Source organism: Acipenser ruthenus, chromosome 16 (genome assembly GCF_902713425.1).
Source record: "Acipenser ruthenus chromosome 16, fAciRut3.2 maternal haplotype, whole genome shotgun sequence".
Classification (NCBI taxonomy): domain Eukaryota; kingdom Metazoa; phylum Chordata; class Actinopteri; order Acipenseriformes; family Acipenseridae; genus Acipenser; species Acipenser ruthenus.
In genome coordinates this window covers 28,932,496-28,949,740 of record NC_081204.1, presented here as the reverse complement: position 1 = coordinate 28,949,740, position 17,245 = coordinate 28,932,496, and the positions used below count along the sequence as shown (strand labels likewise).

The 17,245-nt window shown below is 38.5% G+C and overlaps 1 protein-coding gene and 1 non-coding gene across 4 annotated transcripts in view; both read right to left on the bottom strand.

The window, feature by feature from the left end:
• The window catches only part of LOC131696567 (ETS-related transcription factor Elf-1-like), a 50,764-nt gene extending 35,897 nt beyond the window's left edge, over positions 1-14,867 (bottom strand). The window contains exons 1-2 of one of the 3 annotated variants that reach the window (XM_058989324.1): positions 14,716-14,855; positions 5,621-5,761 (exon numbers count right to left, since the gene is read on the bottom strand). The gene's annotated coding sequence lies outside the window, so the exon portion shown is untranslated. Of the gene's footprint in view, positions 1-219; positions 496-5,620; positions 5,762-14,715 lie in introns of those variants that run through there. The other 2 variants (XM_058989323.1, XM_058989322.1) reach the window with 2 other exon arrangements.
• A 683-nt stretch (positions 14,868-15,550) lies between these two features.
• Positions 15,551-15,622, bottom strand: trnae-uuc (transfer RNA glutamic acid (anticodon UUC)). Its single transcript has one exon. It is a non-coding gene; the product is annotated as a tRNA-Glu (tRNA).
• Between the last annotated feature and the right edge of the window lie 1,623 nt (positions 15,623-17,245).

Here is a 17,245-nt window from a genome sequence, read left to right as displayed (position 1 = left end):
AGGCCCAAATGTTACCATAAAAACATGCATAAGCTTTTCCAGATCTGTACACCTGTATAACTACACTGTACAACAGGCAACAGCAAAACTGTTGTCATGTTCCTTTTATAAATCATTTGAATATGTTTTTTTTTTCCATTTAAATTAACACACACGCACACACACACATACTCACATACATACTTTTATCAGCATAAAAACAAAGACTAAGTAACTAACCTCAAAGTACAGCGGCTTTTGCATTGGAGTCCATGTTGACTTGGATAAAAAATAAATTAAAATGTGCAAGTGAGAAAAAAATCCACATTGAAACCGCTTAGGAAAGAACTTGAGAAAAGTAATCCTTGGGTGTGCCGAATGAGAGACACACGTAGTTCCGAAACCAGTCCCCCCCCAACCTGGTTTCCACTTGTAAAAAAAAAAAAGGAACAGAACCAGCAATGGCTGCTAGTGGAAAGAAAATGAAGAAGTGCGCTGAAGCTACTTGCTTTCTCAGAGTGACTCAGAGAGAAGTCAGCCGTTTGCAGGCAAAGCCAGACGAGCACTCCCACACCTAGCCAATAGGCAAACAGGGGTGGGGCTGGTATGCAAATCTGTCTTTCAGGTGAGTGACTGTCTCCACACTGATTGGCAGGCAGCATTTGGTCAGGAGAGGCAGCTAAAAACAACAGCCAGGTAAAACACCTGGATTTAGCAAAGGGAGATGGAGAGGGGCTTGCATCTCTTTCAGCCCTCTTTGTGGATCAGAAACAGTAGTTTAAGAAAATCTCAATGACCCGCTGGCCTAGAACTGAAAATGGAAGATGCAAGTCAAGGAACCTTGACAGATCCAGAGAAAGATCACAAGAAAAAAACAAATTTGGCAGTCTTTGTATTCACCCTCCCAAAGCCACCTGGCCATAGTTCCATGCAGTCTGAAAAAAAGCTGATGGATTGGATGAGCTTGGAGATGGAACTCAAGGATCATCCTGTAAAAGAGCCCTCCCCACCCCTCCTCTCTAGGGCAGGCTTGAGACGAAGGCAGGTGGGGATGGAGAGGCTCATATTGCCACAGATTACCTGTGCTATGTGAATAAACAGAGACTTCTGTCTTGTCTACAACAGCAGACCAATATAATAACAAAACAGTGCTAACTGACTAACAGCAACAAGTAAAGAATAAAAAATAATAATAAACTCAGAAGCAGATCTGAATCAATTTCAGAACAAGATAGGTCAGTATTATAAAAACTGTATTATAAATTGCTGTACAAATTGCCCATGCAAGTTTCATCAATAACAGTTCCAAAGCAATAGACTTACTCTATGGAGAACTTCTTCTGACAAGCGCCCATGAAAAGATCCATCAAATTTGTGTGAGCAGTTCCCAGGAGGCTTCAACACCTATCAGAGGTCAGTAACACATGTCTACTATGCAGTGTCAATAAGATAAGGAAGGAGGTGGGGATCTGTCATTAGTTTTTGCTTTGTTCACAATCACCTCACTAGCCCGACTGAGGAGTGAGTGCGAAGAACAGATGACTGAATTTGGATACTTCGATTTGCATCCAGCACACACAGGATTAATTCAAATCACAGTGATTTTTACATACAGGTATTAGTTTAAAAGATTTGATGGGTCCTATTCACAACAGTATATATACAGTATATATATATATATATATAACCAATATATTCCCAAATCCAAAGTTAGCTGTGAAGACAACAGCAGTGTGTGTGTCTGTGTACCAAGACCATAGAATGTAGTCCACAAACATATAGCCCTGTTCCCATGTGTGACAGGGATGGGATGGTGACGTCAGGGCAGAAACAGGAACTGAAACACAGGCAGAAAGCGGACTGCACCGCCATGTTTATTTTGACAAAAATAAATAAAATATTAAAACAAAAAGAAAACACTGCTCACAGAGCGAAATAAAACAGTTAAACCAAAAACAAAATCTCGAACACAAAAACAATAAGTAGGTCAGGCTGGGCAGCTGCCTTCACTGATCCTTACTTCTGTATTTTAGTTTTGTTTCGTTCTCCGTTCGCTCTCTTGCTGTTGCTCCAAAACACCCCACATTCCACCCTGAGCGCAGAAAGCTGCAGGCTTTTATACTGGTGACCATCTCCCGTTTAGCTACAAATTACTCATTTAATTAAATCAAGAGATGGTCACCTTCTGCACAAGTTTTTGTGTGGATAGGGCTTCCTCACCCACGCTGCCAAACATTAACAAACACAGCTTTCGTCGTCATATATATACATAAATAAATCATAATACAAAATAATACAAATTAGACACAGGGGTGGAGGGGTAACCCATTCTAAAATAAACATAAACAATACATTTGTTTTAAATATTAATACACCCACTCAAAATTGAACAAATACATTTTCAGCATGGTTTTGCGCCTGCCCCCTTTCATATAAGAGCAAGGCTTTTCCTCTGTCCTGCCACACCATGTGACAGTGTTCTGAAAGTATTACACCTGCCATATGATCCTGTATTGGTTCAGAGAGGACTTTGGACTTTGGAGTCTGGCAAAGGAGTGGCAAACCCAATGCAGACCTGGGAACTGAATATAATGTGTGTTGCTATATTATGCCAGTAAAGGCAGTCAGTGGATTCCTCTTTGCACATGGAATGTGTGCTGTCGGTGGTCTTCTCAATTATCCAAATACATTTCTGCAATGTAATGGGGAGATGTAAAGCACACATTTACTGTACCGATACTATGTGTGACAGTAGAATACAAAGTGGAGATGAATGTGTTCACATTTACCCCAGAACTGAAGGCAAAACATGCGATGCAATATGATGGTTTTCACAGAAGATTTTTCCCATTGAATTTCAAAAACATGCCATGAAATACCAGGCAACGTTCCTGCAACTTTTTCTGTCAAATTATGAAGTAGCCTAAACTTCTTGTAGGTGACTTTTGCTTTTTTTTGTTTTTTTTGCTGCCTGGCTGGTATAACATGGGCTTTAGGGTAAAGGCCAACATTACAGGATTTCAAGAGAAAAGATGCTGAGACTTGAACTTCTTGTTTTTTACCCTCTTGCTCTTTACAAACATTTCCCATTATCTCCATCAGTGTAAGCCTCTTAGTCCAAGGCACTAAGTCTTGCTAAAAGGTCCAGGTAAGCAGACAGGAGGACTCTCCTATTACCCCCATGCAAATGTTCTTGGGACCTCTGTTTTGAATGTTTGTTTGTTCGAAGGTGGAGCTCAATGTCTTGATAAAAGTCCTTCCCTTTAGAAGCTCCCATTTGTTTCAGATGAAAGATACAAATCCAGTCCACACCCACAATGACTAATTTGTAAGCCCGGAGCACTTCAGTAATTATTTGCAAATCTTAGAAAGATTTGAATTATAAAGTCAGTAATTGGTATGCAAATTCATCTCTATTCCACTCCCAGTAGAATGGTTACTTGTAACTGTGTTAAAAATGAATCTGTAAAACTGCATCAATCTGATAATGGTTGAATTATTTGTTTGTAATGCGAGACCACAGGCAAATTACAGATACTAGACCTCTCTCTAAAGCCCTTCTATTGCTTCTACTTATTGGTAAAACCAGCTTTCTCAATTGATTTGACACAACGGAAGAAAGATCCTCACTTTATTGGACTGCTGTCTATTAAAAAAAATTCCTCCAACTATTTTTGATTGGCTAAAACGCAAAGCCAAAGCCTTCTCACTGGCTTCATAATTTCACATTTGTTCCTGTTTGTATGTGCTTTAAAAACTTTAACTGGTCAAAGTAACTGCCTTTTGTTTGAACATGTAATTGCTTACACTGAAACAAAACATTTCCCATATTAATATCAACGGCAAACAGAGAACAACAGCATGCAGGCAGCACAGCAAACATCATCCACGGTTATAAAGCTCAGACTTGCTCACCGACTGAAGGTCCTGCTGAATACAGCAAGACTGCGTTTAGATCAATATTAAATGTGACTCAATAGAGTACTGATTCAGAACAGTAGAAGTCACAGTGAAACAGAGGGATTCAGGTAAACAGCTGCGTTTACACACAGCCAAGGTTAAGCCTACGTAACCATTTAATCAATCCAGAAAAAAGGGTTATGTGCAAGTGAAAATGTGATACTGTGCAAGACACCATGCAAAAAATATATATATATATATATATATATATATATATATATATATATATATATATATATATATATATATATAGTGCTTGTAAACAACCTGCCTTCCATTCAAAACCTTTGACATTAAAAAGCATTTATTTAAAGCTAGAAAAAATATGTATTGTTGTATTCAAACTAGACTCACAAATGAATGCCAGAAAGATTGTTTTTGCATTCAAAATGCATTCTAGAGAAGTGATGTAGGCAAATTATGTTGAATCAACATTAAACAGTTGTGTTACCCGTATGTTCAATGGAATTCAAGGAGTCATCAGGTTACTAAAAACACAAAAAATTGTATTATAATGCTGTGTACTACATTAGACTCATCCAAAACATTTGGGACAGGATCCTCGTCAGATAATGGATCTGTTCAGATAATTCATTGTAATTGCTACCATACATAAAATGCCTTGTCTAGTCTTTGTATTATGTTTTCTATACAAGCTACACCAAGCTCCCCTACAAGAGTAAACTGGCCCCATTGATTCTTCATACATGTGACTGTGGTGAGCAAGTGCCAAGACACGCCTTTCCTGTGTAGTCTAAAAATAAAACTCGCTTGGTGTCATTTAAGAAAAGTCTTTTATGACAGCTTGCAGAAAACCAAAAACCTATAACCCTGGCGATTAGTCTGCTTTTTGAAAGAATAAAGGCAAGCCTAAACTATTCGACTTTATTTCCAGTGGGTGTGCTGCACCCAGTAGAACAGTAATAAGCTGCTGGGGGCACCACCCCCTCCCTGCAGCTTTTAATACAGATCAGACTGCCAAACACAAATGAAGTATTGTATCAGGGATGGGATTTTTACTCACAGTGTGGACTCCTTGAATTATCTTAATGAGTTACACCTGGGCTGTAAGTGGCCTCAAGGATGACTAATTGGGCTCAGGTGTGATTAATAAAAGCCTGAAGTGGTGTAATAATGATATGTAATTGGAATATGTTATGCTATACTGCATAACATCCCAAATATGTAAATATTACCTGAAATATGTAGTTATAATACAATGTATCACAATGTCTATTGTACCTAAATTCCAGAAGGCACAATTTCCTGTGAAAATATTGCTTTCATTCCTGCTTTGATATCAATAATATATATATATATATATATATATATATATATATATATATATATATATATATATATATATATTTTAGCTCAAAGAGCCAGCTGCCCAACATTTCGATATGTTGTACATATCTTTTTCTTTTTTAATGAAACAGTTCAATAAAACAATAAAACAGAACTGGTACTTCAGACCACATAAAAACTGTTTTTTTGTCTGGGACTAAACGGTTTCTGAGTCACTCTCTTGATACACAGGAAACCCTTTTCTGGTACAAGCACTGACGTGGGGAACCACAGCCTGCTGTGCTGTGTGGGCAGCTCAGTACAGCTAGGGAAAGGCTGTGAGGCCACAGGAGTTTGAGATAACACTTCAGCACAATTCTCAGGCAATACTTACTGTACAAGAAACTTAGTCAAGTAGACAAACATTTTGGCTGGTGCCTCCTTCAGAGAACAGGACTATGAGGCAGGCAGTGTCGGGCTTGAATCCCAGCAAGACGGGCAATCCGTTACCATGTGTGCCAACGGTACAATTGAACTGGGAAACAGGAAAAAAAGACCCAGAAGATTTTTTATGAACAAAATTAATTTCACGAAGGAAAGCATGACTCTATGTATTACAATAATGGATCAATTAGAACACTGGATTGAAACATTAAAAGCATGCTATATGCATTTCTTATACGCTGGAATATTACTGCTAATAGAGCTCTGACAGCATATTTGCTGTTTTCTTTTTTTTTCTGCATTTAATAATCCTGAACTTTAAACTTCTTCTAGGAGTACGATTTACAAACTTCATTTGTATCCATCAATAGAAATACATCATCAGCACCATTTTCTTTTGAGGAAATATATTTCTCCATGGTTGCCTGGCAATCCACCAGTAGGTAGTCAATTAAAGATCTATAGGCTCAGGAAAGAGTTATTACTGGTTGGTTAACTCCTGTAATAAGCCTGATGCATGTTGTTCCGTTTAGAGCAGGTGTAGCAGGAGGCATGTTTTACTCAGATTGCTGGCACCTAATGAATTTAGAAACAAATCTTAAAAGGCAGTGATAAAAAAAAGAGAACCGAGTGCAGGACGAGTGGGTTTCCCCATCTGTGCACTTTTCCCATTGGCACACGCAATGCACCGCATAATGCTAAAATACATTGTTAAGCTATTCCAAAAAAACATAAAAAGCACTTTTGTCATCAAGAATATACCACACAGTCAAAGGGACTCTCTGAGGGTGGCTTTTAGTACTATAATAACAAATATACTGATTTGTTGTAATCAACCTGACCCATCATTTTCACCGCTACCCAAATATTCTTTCAGGCACTCTAGGGTATGTTTTTATGACAATCAAAGAAATAACCTACAGAACAGTTTTCAATAGCCAACACTAACTGGGAAACACAATATATTATCTTCGTACCACTATACATACTACCGAGACAATAGAACTTCACATAGGAACACTAGGTTCTATACCCACACACAGTTCTTTTGGGTCCTACAAACAACGACAAACAAAATGAAGCAATAAAAAAAATGGTGCCTCTGTCACATGGTTAATTAACTACGAGTGAATGTCCTGTGGCCTTAAACACACAGCTTTATAGCTGCTCACAGCTAATTTACCATATGATCTGCACATAGTGTGTGTCCCCCATGGAAACATTTTATCTTGATTGTTCCCTATGGTTTGATCTGTGCCAGTACACTGGCTTGGTAAGACACAGCTTGTGCGGATATACCCAAGTCAAGTGCACTCATCACACTGCCCATCACATTCTAGGAATGCAGTCAGAGTTTCCATGCATGTTAGAGCAAAAGCGACCTTCCCGAAATGAGTAGGAAATCTGCTGGCTCTGGTGTAGGGAACTGACTTTAACTCTCCTGGCCTGATGAGAGTATTTGTTTAGGAAACAGCCCACCACTCTCCCTGGCATGACTGCAAATAAGTCTCCTCCCTGTCATTGTGCTGTGAACCAGAGCTTTCTGTGTTTGGAAACATTGCTCAACATTGCTGTTTAATGTGCTGAACCACGTCACGGTTTGTCCGATAAAAATAAAAAAACACCCAGAAGTCTTTCTCATGGAGTCTTTATAGTTTGTGCTGAAAACAAGTCAAATGCAGTCTAGTTAAATGTGAAAACTAAGAGGATATCATTGTTTTGTAAGAGACTTCCAATTTGTTGACAGTAACAGGGAAAGAAAACAAAACTACATTTGCGTAGGAGTTTGAGGCTTTTATAGAAATCCTGGAATGACCCCGACTGCTTTGAAATTAGAGTTATATGAGAGAGAATTGTATGTACAGTATAAGTGTTACAATATACATTATTTATCATCTCCCTCTAAACACATGCACGTCTCTGACTCATTAGACAAACTACTTCTTCACACCAGGCTTCTTGGAAAAAGAAAAGGAAATATGCTCCTAGACCCTGACCTGAACACAGGAGGAAACAGGGGCAGAAATCATGTACCTTGACACACCCTGAAACACAAACTGTGAAAAAGCACTAGGAAATCTGGCGCCCTCCCAGCACAACATCACACACCATTAACCATTAACACCAAGGAGCTGCTCCCTGCCAGCAATGCACAGCTTCTTCTCGGACTGCCTTCTTCCAGAGCAATGCCAACCAATTAGAGCTTGTTAGGAGGCTATTGCTGGGGCACGGAAAGGAATTGAACTCGTTATGAGAAGGCTGCACAATACTGGATTGGACTTTAATCAATTAAAGACATTGAAAAAGACTTCTTATCACAATATTTAACAAAGAATCTTACCAACTTGTTCAATTACAGTAGACGAGTATTACTAATATTATTGTTAATTGTGTGTGTTTTGAAGCATATGCTTCTATTTACATCAGTAATTTTACTAAACTTAAGAAGCAACTTTTAAAATCCAAATAGCTGTTTCTTCTTAAGGGCACAGTTCTAATACACAGGGAATACATTCAACTGTAGTTTTGCTATGGATTTAAAAAAAAAAAGTCTGCCATAGCTTCAATTTTCAAAGGAGGCAGCGTGGCATAGTCTTTAGAACAGAAAACTGGGAAACTAGTAGTACAGAGTGCAGTCAAGCAGTTGGAGTATAAGTGCTGGGAGACTATGTGGCCCAAGCAGTTAATCCAGACAAACTGGCAGGTCATGCGGCCAAAGTGGTTAGTTCTGAGAGACTCTTAGGCAGTGTGGTCCAAATAGCTAGAACAGCAAATGGGAGGCAGGTGCAGAGGTGCTTCAAAAAAGTGACATGAAGTGTACGACAAAATTAGACAAATCGGCAGTGCAGGGTGTGGCACAGTGGTTAAAGCTGAGGGCTTGGGAGCTGACTACCCACTGCACCCTTTTGTATGTTAGCAGGGCATTGAAACGGTTACAGAAGGCTGTAGCTGGTAGGCTCGCTGTGTTAGCCTTCAACTTGTACCAGTCTGTCGGCCAAACTGATCGGGCCCTCATTATCTCTTTGTTTTATGGGAGGATCCCTGACCACAAGAGTTCTCTGAATTTATTACTGGCATATAATTAGCTGATTTCTGGAATCTTAAATTCATAGATGTTTTTCACATAACATTCATCACATTTCCTTCCACAGGTGGAACAGGGATTATTTTTTTCTCAGTTTACTGTAAACAGCGGTTTGTACGTTGTACAAATGTGTGTGTTCTCAATACTCATAAGCTGCACTGCAAGAAAATGTCATGCTGTGTGTGGTGACAACAGAACCCGGTAAAACATTTTGGCTATGGGGTTGATTTTATCAACTGGATAGCTATTTTACAGCACTGGGGAATTACATCAGTGGTTATCCTGAGATTATCAATACAATTTTAAGTGTAAATGCTCTAAAAAAATAATCCAGCTGTGGTTTATCACGGCATTGTATACAATAGGTTAATCAAATCAATCCAACTGTAAACACACCATGTAGCTGACTGCCAAAGTAATACATCTACAAATAAAAAGAAAACCAATAAACCCTGGAAAACATAACTAACACAAGAACCAGCCTTCATACTTTAGAATGAGGCTGAACCAGGGAGACCTACTGCACGGAAATCATGTTCTTTAGTCCTTCAGCACACAAGGCTTGTTTTCACTTACTGCAGACAGGCAAGATAGAGAACTAAATGAAGCTCAGACCACTTGGGGCTGAAATCTCATGATGGGACATGAGGAATTAGACAAGAAAGAGCCTTACCTCTCCCTGCCATCAGCGGACCTCCTACACTTTCTAACTCACTTTCACAAATGCAGTCTCTGCAGTCAAACCAGGGAATCCCGGGACCTCAGTTGACCTAGTGCAAAGATTTGATTTTAAAAGGTTCCATCCTGGCTAGATAAGGATTTGCCCCACATATTTGTATTAATATTTCTGGACTCTTTATCTAAATGTCAATGTCAGTTCCTCATTCCACTATAACTCACAAAGCTCACTACCTCTAACTACCAAAAGGTACATTAATGAAATACTGAGAATTCTAAGAATAACAAAAAGTGATTGTCTCTCAACAATTTAGAACACTTCCTAGGAAGGACTGGAACGTGATTTTAGTTCTAAGATTAAACCACTGTCTGCTGAGACATGTATAATACTGCAAAATGGAAAAATGTGTGCTTTCAATGCCAATACATCATGGCTACAAGAATAAATAGTATAGTGTAGTTATGTTTAGTAATGTGCTATATTTTCAAATGTTGATGTTTTTTAAAAAACTTGGTTCACAAGTTTTAAAAAGTTGCCTGGTAATTTGCTTAAAATATATGATATAAAAATTTTACACACTTCAAGAGAAATATTGAGAGAGATGATACAAATTACTGGTACAATACATAGAGGACTTTATATAATCATTCAGAAGAATGAACCTCACCTTAAAAATGAGCAATTAAAAACAACATCATTAAAAACAAATTTAGAAAAAAAGCTTGATCAAAGAAAAAAGGTTAAAAAAGAGAGTGGGGGTATTGAAATTCTTGCTTTACCTGTTTTACGTCTGTACATACAAAATGAATCACAAATCTACCTACATTACTGTGTATACATGCAAAAACAGAAGTGTGACATATATGTGTATGTTCAAACAGAAAGTCAGTATCATCCCAAACCAACTGGATAAGCGTTTCTATAGATATATGCAACACCCATTCTTATTTTGAAAGCTACATAAAAAAAGAAACAGCAAGCCCATCTCCAGATGTTTAACTTTTTATATGAATTTTGCAACACAAATGAGGCGATCTGATAATTTCCATCTTCGATGTTGCTGTATTTTTCTTGTCAATGGTGTTGTTGTGTGCTTGGGAGTGGGGGTGGAGTTTGAAATGGTACCACTCATTATAACACATCTTGTTTTTATTGTACCTAGTTGAGCAGCTTGGTATATAACTAAAATAAACAGTCACATCAACAAGGTTATAGAGTGAATGAGTGGTTGAGATACCCAAGTGGATCTCAAACCAGTTCTTTAACCATTACTGTGCAGTCCATTCAGCCCTGCTTAGCTTTAACTACAAGGCTACCAAAATGACTGAGTCCCAGCCCTGAGTTCCAACCACTAAGACACATTCCCTTCCAGTTCTCAGGTCTACTAGTAGAACACAACAAGATCCAGTCCCCAGCCATAACCAGTAAGCAACATACAGGGTCCTTTTTTAATGGAATGATCAGGCAAAAACAGCAAATACCAGTTCTGAGGTCATCAATGTGTTCTTGTTAAAAAGGGATGTAGCAAAGACTGATCGACTTTGAAAGAGGTATGATAGTGTTATCTATGTTAATCACAAGCTGAAATATAACCTAATCAGCTTGGGGTTCATAATGAATAATTAAAACAGCCTAACTCAGTTCCATAGCCTTAATCTCAAACTGATGGAGTCATATTTTAATTTTCTAGAACTAACCCAAGCGCTGGCCTGGGTGTTTTGTGTTTGCATTAACAAATACAAACAAGAAAAACAGGAACAGCAAGATAAAGTTCCCTATTGCTTTTAAAAAGAAGAGTGCTTTGAGTGTTTAGTCCTCAGCAAGCGTACATTTGAAATAGAGGAAGTTACTGTATTGGTGTCTGTTGTTCCTGACTTCATACTTCCAGAACTGAGTTAATGACATTTTTAAATTCCTCATTTGTAAAATCCTACTCACTTACACCCAGCCCTGACACTGGCACGGCCCTCATAAACAGAGATAAAGTGACCTCGAGGTTCCCTTCCAAGGCAGGCAGCAATATGACAAGGTGGCGGTTTACATTTTACACTCATTTGTGAATCACTTTACCAAATCCAGCTAGCATTCTCAGAATAGGCTCTCAAAACATTTAACATGGTATGTACAACGCTGTGCCTTCTTGAAAATCTATCTATCTATCTATCTATATATATATATATATATATATATATATTTTTTTTTTTTTTTTTGTCGACAGCGTCAGTGCTCTGGATAGACCCTGGAATTGTATTCTGTGGTAAGGAAGCACAAGAGCTATATGCCCTGCAGGAGATGCTGAGGTCAAATTGAAGACAAAGAGATGGGTTTGCTCATCCCTAGTGTACCTACCACGACCACAGAGACAGGCAGAGCAAATTCACATCAGCTATTAACGTAACGGAATGCCCCCTTTTCCGTTCTCAAAGATTTGAATCCTGACCTTTTTGATGAAAGCCAGGGAGGTTAACTCAAAGTCCCTTTGTGCCCAGCAATCCCTCTGGCAACAGTTGAAGCACGGAACAGGGTCAGTGCACATGACTGCCAAGCAAGGAATGGTCCCAATTCACAGAGTCTGGGTCCTACACTGCTGAGACGCCTATATTTAGAAACCCTTATTGAAGATAATTTGTTTCAGAAGATTATGGCAACAGGGAGGGGATTATACTTTAAACAGCAGAGTGATAGCTACCCGTTACAACTATTATGAACAACTGATTTCCAGGGAGTCCAGATTGTTGCTTAAACATCAAGTTGCTATAATGCCTTTTATTACTATTATCATTATTGTTAAAATTATTATGCACTACAAAGGCTATACTAGGCAAATGAATGCATACATATAAAATAAGCAGAATGGAGCAGCTTTCTTTTTCAGGTATCCTCATAACTGCCTGCTGAGCTTCCAGTGTGAGATCCAGACACAGTTCCACATAACAAACCCATGTTAAAGTTTCCTGAATAGGGGCCCCTTCCACACAGGTGGAAAGTCACAGTGCCCTGAAGGGAAGGTTAAGCAAAGCTTCCCCGCTAAAGTGGCCAATCATTAGCCAAGGGTCCATTATAAAAGAGTTTACCATAGTAAAAGCATAGCAAAGTGTAATAAAGCACAGTGAATGCATGGTAAAGCACAGTGCATGCATGGTAAAGCATAGTGCATGCACGGTAAAGCACAGGTAATCATTTTAAAGACCAGTGAGGTGTGATAAAGCATATTTAAAAACATGGCAAACTAGAATAAACTATAGTAAAGAGAAAACTACAAAAACTACCATGCAAAAATACTGTGTATTTTAACTTTTATAAGGGGTAGCCCACCAGATGCAAACTCAACTCTGCATGATCTCTCTGCTGTCCTACAAAGCACCCAGATTCTGCATGATGTGAGACCTGCAAAAGACAAGCCCCTTTCACACTGGCACTCCTACCCAGGTCCCGACCTGGGTTCTGGCTACCCGGGTCACAACCCTGCGTAGTGAGAAACCACATACCTGGGTCGTACCTGGGTTGACCCAGGTCCCAGCGACCCACCTCAGGATGTGGGTTGACATGCTTTGACCCGGGTTGAGCGAGACAAAATGCATGACGGCCGTTCGTAAGCCGACAAAATAACAAACAGCCATGCCTGCGTGAAGGTTTCACTTCCGCAAAGAACGTTTCTGTTTATTCTGTTCAGCCATATTTTAGTTGACTGAGACAGATTGCAGCAAATTGCAGCAGTGATGAAAAAACAACATCTGGGCCTACAGTTCAATCCAGAGAAGCTTGGATGGAAGCGTCAGTAACAAGCTGCTTCCGGGGCATTGATACGCGTATTGTGGACTTGCGTCTGTCACCCAGGTCAACCCTTTATCAAAAGCAGTGTGAAATCGCGTACCCGACCCGCATGACACCGGGGCCTGCCCGGGTAGGTTCCGACCCGGGTAGAGCATGCCAGTGTGAAAGGGGCTTTATTGACAAGCCCGAGCCTTTACATACATTTCTAACCCGGGGGAGTAGTGCTTTTACATTTGTATCCATTTCATTTATTTTCCAATTGATATATCCATGTTGCCTCACAGATCTGCAGGCTACCTCCATTCCTGCTGTCCCGCTGTCAACCTAACCAGCAAATATTATGAAGCTACTGAACCCTGGAGACAAGGAACCTGTGATGTCTTTGCCTGGACTCATCGGACAACTGACCAGTAGTGGTTAGGGGTGATCGATGAAGTCAACTAGCCCTTTCTGATGGTACACCCTGCTGTAAGTACCGAGGTCAAACTGCTATCTAAGGAGTATTAGAAAAAGTGGTCCAAGAAAACAGATTTCAAAAAGGTCAGCACAGGCTGGGCATCAATCCAGCCTTATTAAAATGCGTTTACCAGCAAAACCAGATTAAGGTTTTAAAAAAAAAAAACTCTAACTTTCCTGAAGAGCAGTACAGGTCACATGTAAAATGAAACTAATACAATTCTTGAAATCTAGGTAGATCCCATTCAGAATCAAAAGAAGTCATGGTATAGCACAGACTATTTGTAGAATTACAAACCTGCACCCCTGGATTTAGTTGGCAGACAGAGGTGTTCCACACAATGTGCATTGCTACTGGAAATGGAAACTCCCCTACTTTCCACAGCCCCCCACCCCCCACACATAAACACACTAATGTCTGTCAAATAGTCTGTGTCAATGTAAATTTTATTGTGATCATAAGCATCAATACAAAAGTGACATAATGGCATTTTGATGTTTTGTTGATATAGGTATACAAAGTTGTCACTGTTTCTGCTGTTAGCATGTGTTAACAAATGTAAGTTATGATGTAGACAGTTATATGGGCTGTAGGTTTATAGTTGAGTCAATGCATGTAACTGATTAGTAAATATAAACCAAACACATTCTAGCAGAACTCAAATATTTTGTTCATATAGTTTTAATTAACTCAACATTAATTGTGCAGTCTTCTCAGAAATACCTCCCTGTTGCAAATTAAGCTCGTGTTTTTTTTAAAGCCGAGTCAATTATGTTCATTGAAACATTTCATCATACAAAATCCCCAAACTGATGCACAATTCGTCAAAGTCCCATTGGAAAGCCTAGCCCCAAGGGCAGTCTAGACCCGTCATATGAATGGGAAGATTTGAAGAACATCATGACGTCAGCAAATCCAGGCAACTCTCCGTCTGTCTGACTCGGACTTCTCAAGAAATACTTTTCACAGAAAGTGCCTTGTCTGTACTCAGTTTCGATTCGTTTTGCAGTCAGATCTCCGAAAACATACAATACATGAAATGTTACTTACGTGTTCAGCGACTGTATCTTTTTTTTCTCTTTTCTTTTGCTCTCTAAGTTTAGACCGGTTCCTGGGAAGAAATGCAGAATCCGTCTTCTCTCCCAGCTGGTCACTTTCAGCGTTTAAAGTGCCAGTAAATGTTTGGGGATTTCCTTGCACATTGATAGGCTCATGTGGGCGAGTCACATTTTTTCCATAACATTGACCAAGAACCAGACTTAGGGATCATCACCAAATTACGTACTTTTTTTTTTAACAAAAACTAAAACAAGTTTAATCAAAAGAGAAATGTGGGGGAAAAAATGAACGTTTAGATTTTTTCCCACAATTCAAGAGTATTAATCATTTTCCAATTTACTTATTTGAATATGAAAATCTTATATATATATATATATATATATATATATATATATATATATATATATATATATATATATATATATTTTTTTTTTTAATACAATGATATATCACTTACATATTCTGTTATTTTGCCAGTCGCTGACAATACAAATATAGAATTTGATCACAGTCCCTAGTTTTAAATGCACTCTCCTCGACCGGTCTGAGGAGACTCACACGATTGAGAGTGAAAACTTGTGAAGATGGCTACTGGAAGTATATACCGGCACTTATCATCTTTACATTGTAAAAATAGAATTAAAAAACACAATTACATAAACTAGGGTAACTAAATGGACCAGGCCGTGGGAGATAACTTCTCGTATTAATGTGTGTTGTATTACGTCTGTTTTATGCAGAAATGTTGATATTAAAAACATCATTACATTTCTAAAAATGAATACTCATGTAAATTAATTATAAATAATAGCAAAAAAAACACGCATTCCCATACCGGGAGTCGAACCCGGGCCGCCTGGGTGAAAACCAGGAATCCTAACCGCTAGACCATATGGGAAGTTACACGACGTCATTACCTCTCTATCCCCTTAAATAAATACTGATATAGAACGTGCCATTTATTTTGTACTACGTTTTTCAAAAGCTGCCATTTTTCATTACTGTATTTGAGGGAGGCATTGAAGTTTATTTCTGCGGATACACCTTGATCCGTTACTAATACTACTGTGGGTTTTTTGTATTTTTTATTTCTTTGTTAAAAGTAAATGTTCATATAATTTCAAGGTCAGAATTGAACCTGTTTGAAAGACAAATGTTCTGCGTTTTCCTTAAAAAAAAAACGATATATGATACAATTTGTAAAAAAAAACAACAAAAAAAAACAACGTCAAAACGAGTTTTGTTTTATTGATGGGGTTCACAATAAAGCATTTTGGCATTTTTTTCTATGTCTGGTCATTATAGGGTTAAATGCCGACAGCTAACTTAGCACAACATTTTAATAAAATGCGCAGAAGTAGTTTGAGTGGTCAGAAATTAGGGAGTGCGAGCGGTGGCACAGGAAGTCTGGATCAGATACGCCTATAGAACTAAGCGCTCTCTCATATATATTAATGAATTCAGCTGAGAAAATGTATTTTTTAGTATGACCAATAATTATTTTATTTATATTAAAAACTGATCATTTAAACTGTGGTGTCCCAGTTGCCCACAATAAATGTAGTCTTTTTGCAGTTTATAACTTCCCAAAGATGTATTTCAGCGTCTCTATTGAAACTACAGGTGAACTGGTGACCAGCTAAGAGTTGGGAATTGAAGTAAATTAACCAACTCCTTAACCAGAATAAAATCTCCTAAACTAGCACGATCCACTGAAAACCAGCAAGCATCAGCCATTAATGAATTCACCTGGGGTGTCAAATAGCAGACTAACAATGTAAATTTCAAACTGGCCAGTTCCCACAGTTACTTACAGGTAAAGGCAGGTTTTACAATTGAGACCTTCAGACTCTGCTGTTAAAGAAGCGTGAATCAAACCAGAAATGAAAAATAGAGGGATTACCTTTAAACTGTCTTTTTATTTTAAATAATTAATGGAAATGTGATCTTGTGATTTTCAGCTTGGCCTAATCAATTTAATAAGTAAAAATCAGTACGGGCCGTACACCTTTAAATAACAAAGCCAGAACACCTCAAACCTACAACTCCCTCACACTTTATTTGATATTTCACCAACCTGTAATTAGGAATTCCACCAGCACTGGTTCAATGCAAGTCCAAGCTGGTTAAACAGGTTTAAGTAATCCTGCTGCTTCAAGAAAAACTAGTCCTTTCAATTGTGCAATTCTACAGGCTATCTTTGTAAAGCTATGTTTAGTCTCTGTGAATCGCTTGGCTACAAACAAAAGAGCAGTATATTTATGTATTGCTGGCCACCTGCAACCCCTGTTAATTCTAAAAGTAATACACAACCATTCAACAATAAAGTCTGGAATCACATACACTACTTGAGTTATAGTGTGTTGGTAATAATACACTGCAGTTATGTTATTTACCAATAATGCACTTGTTGTGCACTTAAAAGCACTCTACCCAATTCGCAAATTATATTACTCTGTATGGCAATCGATAATGCATTGATGGAGAAATATGCTACAATTCACACAACACATTAACAAAG